General features: G+C 35.6%; 1 long non-coding RNA gene across 1 annotated transcript in view; it reads right to left on the reverse strand.

The window, feature by feature from the left end:
- Positions 1-4,992, reverse strand: part of LOC113456646 — a 793,133-nt gene that overhangs the window by 707,201 nt on the left and 80,940 nt on the right. The gene's annotated exons all lie outside the window — the stretch shown is intronic.

Raw genomic sequence — 4,992 nt, forward strand, 5'->3', positions numbered from 1 at the left:
CCTTTTTTTCAATAAAAAAAAAGATGAAATTATCAGACGACCACAGCAACAATGTTTATAGCCTTGAAAATAAAAGGCCAATAACCAAGCTACAGTGATATTTAACAGAAATTTAATGGAGGAAATAAGGTCACTTGCCTTCCTGCGTTAAAGAGACGGCTTCACAGTGATAGAAAACGGTAGATCACTTTGGCTTTAAGAAGCTGCACAGTCCAAGTTCTAAACCGACATCCAATATTATGTCAGCAACCTGCCATATTGTAGGAGAATCCAAGAAAATGTTATAATCTGTCCCAAGATACCCTTTCAGACTTTTATTGCCTCTATTGTCACAGCAGACACAGCTTTCGCACAGGTGTGTTTGTCTTCATACTGCAATGGTTGGTTTTGGGCTTCAAAAATCAAACACAAGGATTTGTGGGAATAATAACGGTGAAGCGAATATAACTGTGGTTTCCCAGGGTTAGCAATTCTCTCACAATAAAATGACTTGTAAATAGTGTGTTCGGAGCTAATACTCAGACGCCTGTGTCAATTCTGAGTCCTCGGAATCAGGATTCCCGAGCAGGCTCTGCGGATGCTGCATATCAAGCTCCAGGTATTTGGTCTAGTACACTCTGGGCATAACTTCTGGGTCGATGCTCAGGAGTGGCAGTTGTGCACAGTACTGAATACTGAAATGTTGGCAGCTTCAGAAATCTTCCATCAATCTCCCTGCTTTCTTACCGCTTTTGCTTCCCTGTCCTCATTTACTACCTATTTTCCCCATGAGTCTACAATCTCATTTTAAACCAAAACTAACCGAATGAAAAATTTCATCTTTTTCATCTGTAAGTGAAAAAGCTTTCCTCCCCTAACCTATCTCACAGTTAATTCTGTTCATACCTGTTCCCAATGACTGGCCCAGTCAGCATGCTGCCACTATGTTGTACTGGAGTTAAACAGTTCAGAGCATAAAACATACACCTCCCACACATAAAAATAAAGAGCATGTGCACAATAAAAGCAGAATGCATTGCTTGCAAAAATACTGGCCCAGAGAAAAAGCCTGAGCAAAACCATAGTTGTCTTATTAAACGCAGAGTTGAGGCCTCAGAGCGCATGTTCTTCTACAGGAGCCAGGTATGTTACAATTAGAGCATGCAGTGTTTCATGATCACACCAGTTCTCCTTAAATCGTATTAGTAATTAGCAAAGCTGTGTTTTCAATGATGAGCAGTGTACCTACATCAGCAAACCCTATACGTGAATGAAGCTGTTTCAGATGAGAGCTGCAAAGCTCTGTTTTCTTTGGAGAGATATGAAAGTATTTCATCATTGAGTTGCACATTCTTTCCTAACACTGGAGTAGTCTGCCACAATGAAGAAGGGCAGCTCTCTAGATGGAATTCTGAGAGGATGCAGCTACCGTTTCCAAGTCAAGATATGAAGAGAATTCCTGAAGAAAGTCATGTGCTGTATTACACCTTTTATGTGAAGGAAATGCTATTCAAATCTAGTCAAATGTTCATTCTAGAATCAACATCTGTTCCACAATTCCATCTTTTCCAAAAGCTGTTTGTTTTCTTTAATGATTTGATAATGTTAGCCGTCATTCCAAATTTAATTAAACACCTCAACACCCTTTTTTGGTTTCTTTTTTATATTTTTTGAACTAATTTTGAAGGTATTAATTTGAGATTATATACTTATTTTTATAAAAAGCATTTAATCTGTAAGCCATAACTGACTGAAAATTCAGCATTTGAAAGTCTTAATATTGGAATTCTGATCAGTTTTAGTAGCATCCTTAAACTGTTTTTCTCTGACATCAAGTCCAGTTCATCATTTTCCTATATACCCACTTTAAATGAAAATTTTTACACATATTCTTTCAAACTCACTGAAATCACCTATAATAAGTTTATGGTGACAGTCATATTTATATTTTGTACTATAATATCTAAAATATCTCTTTGACTTTATGGGAGTTTCTTTGCAACTAAAGTATGTTTGTCTTACACCAAAAAGCATTTCTTGTTTTGTTATTGTTATATATAGATACTATCTGGTAGAGTTCTGTGTATTTATGTTCAACAGATCAGCATCATTAACATCACTTGGAAAGTGGAGGATGCAGATGCTCAGACCCCACACCAGACACAGTGACAGAAAATTCTGAAGGAAGTGTATGACATTCTGTATTTTAACATGCTTTCTTAACTAAAATTTGTGGACCTTTAACATAGAATATTATACCATTGCCACTGAGGCCAGAGAGACACATTTGAATTTGACATTAGGCTTACCTAAAGTTGATTTAGGATTAATTTATTTATGAGGTCTTAATTAATGTGTATAAATGGCCTGCCTTGAAATATATTGCCTATCCCTTACTGCTTACTGTGCTAGGGGGATGTGATGATCTGACCGCATTGTCTTTGCTAAGGAGTAGCCAGTGCATGGGGAGGTGAGAAAGCTGTGTTGCATCATGTTTTGAGAACAAAGAGCTCCTCAAAAAGGTGCTAGAAATAGGGGCCAGATAGTTTTGGCATCATTCAGCTTGTTTCCACATCATTTATCAGTTTTGAAGCATATGTGGACATTTTCTTTCTTCCAATCTTGGATAGAAATACATTATTCACACAATTTATTATTTAATTAGCATTTTGTACAAATTTTACCACCTTTAAAATATATAGTTTTACTTTTCTTTTTATAAAGTCTTTTTGTGACTATTTTCATGTGAACTCTCATATATGGCTAGCTTTTATACTAATTAAAAGGTTTCCATCTTGGTACACTGAGCCCACACTCTGCACATTCCATTTTATGACGCATTCTCTTAGTAGGGTGTGCTTAATAAATGCTCTGAATTCACTTGTCCTGTTTGCCTTTTGTAATAAGATATCAAAACATTTGAGGTATGATTTTTCTATTAAAATGTATAACAAACATGTTTTTATTTATGTCCTGAGGATATAGATCTTTTAAATATTATTCCTGATTAGTATTTTGAATTTTGTTGTATAGCCTCAAAAAATATATTTATTGAGCTCTTTCTTATTTCTATTTTTTCATTAACATAAAACTTTCAGTACAATAACAACTAATAATTAAGTGACATTTATTTTTTGTTTGCCTGTTTGTTTTTACCTTGAATATAAGATGAATAGGTGATTGTAAAGAGATAGAAGTATATACATGGCTTCATTCATAAGAATAAGCCTTTGAAGGTTTACATGAGTGAGGAAAATTAAGATATATGAAAAGAATAACAATATGTAAATTGTTTCCAATGTTGGTTAACACATATCATGTATTTCTCTTTTCATTCTGAACTTAAAGCTCATTTGAGTTATTTTTACCAAGGCATAAATCTTTATTCTTTAGTTCTTAAGCATACTCTTCAGTCCTTAATTTACCCATCTGTATATTGGGAATCAAGTGACTGGGGGTAAATTAAACAATTTTTCTAGAGTGTGCAATGCATTGCTTGCAAGACAGTCAACACTTCATGAATAAAACCATTTCATCACCCCTGCTAATGACTGCTCATAGTGACCACCACAGTCTAAGCTTGCAGACACTACCAGATATCTTTTTGTGCTTGGAGTTATCCTTTAGCAAATCAGGTAATGGCATTGGCTATTGGAATATCCCAAGAACATTATGTTATCCATTAAAACAACTTCTCCCAAGACTCCGCAACATCATTTTACTTCACCGTGATCTTTCATTTATTTCTGATGGTGTAGAGACAGTCCTTTCAGTGGCATTTAAATTCGTTATTATTTTTTATGACAACAATTAAAACATTGCCTTCATTTTGATGTTTTCTGACAGTTTTTAAACTATATACTATCTCTCCTTCTCTTGCCGCACCTACAGATGAGTCGTTAAAATAATTAAATATATAAATAGATAGGTAGATAGGTAGACAGATAAACAAGCCTAGTTGCTACCATTCTCTGGTTTAAATTTAGAGTCAAATGGAGTTCTAAACTTTCAAGACACTGGCCTTCTTTTCCTGGTTCAACAATCTCATGCAGATAGTACTCTGCTCTCTCTCTGGCCATTTTTGACTTGGTGCTTTTTCCGTATCACCTCTGGGTGGAAATATGGAATGATCCATCTTGACAGACCAAGAAAATTTTGAATCATGGATTTTTCACATTGATGTACCTTACCAAATGCATTTGTCATCACTATATGCCATGCATAACACTTAAGGGATGTGTGTGTGTGTGTGTGTGTGTGTGTGTGTGTGTGTGTGTGTGTGGGTGTATTGCTGAAGCATGTTTCTTTCTGTGAAGCTCTGGTTAGCCTTACACTCACTATATAGTGCAGTCGCGTGCTACCAGCATTTCTCTGTATCAGTCTAATGAGTACTGGGGTTTGGATTGCAGTTGTACAACACAATGCCTGGCTACCAGAAATTATATCAATCTCACTCTGGAGCTTTGCCTTATGATCAAACAAACTAATTTGGCACAGTTTAAAAAAATCAAATGAATATATACAGTTGTCTTCAATTAGTGCTCAATGTGAAGGTCAATGTTGCCGGATCATCAGTCCCAAGGTCTGTTACCCTCAGTCAGTGAGAATGTGCCTGCCAAGAACACCTTTATCCTTCTGAATCTTGTATGAGAAAGATAAAATAAGAAAACCAAACCACTCAATTATCTTTTATTACCAACTTTCCTATAGATGTGTTGGTAAGTTGTCTTCTCAGAGTTTTATAAGCACTATTGAAAATATCTCTGTTCAGTTCAGTGCCCCATTTTTTAATTGGGTTAATAAGCCTAATCAACTTTATATGGAAAAACAAAAAACCCAGGATAGCCAAAACAATCCTATACAATAAAGGATCTTCTGGAGTCATTACCATCCCTGACTTCAAACTCTGTTACAGAGCTACAGTGATGAAAACAGTGTGGTACTGGCATAAAAACAGAGAAGTCAACCAATGGAATCGTATAGAAGACCCGAATTTTAACTCACAAACCTATG

The sequence above is a fragment of the Microtus ochrogaster genome, chromosome 10 (assembly GCF_000317375.1).
Source record: "Microtus ochrogaster isolate Prairie Vole_2 chromosome 10, MicOch1.0, whole genome shotgun sequence".
NCBI classification, from domain to species: Eukaryota; Metazoa; Chordata; class Mammalia; order Rodentia; family Cricetidae; genus Microtus; species Microtus ochrogaster.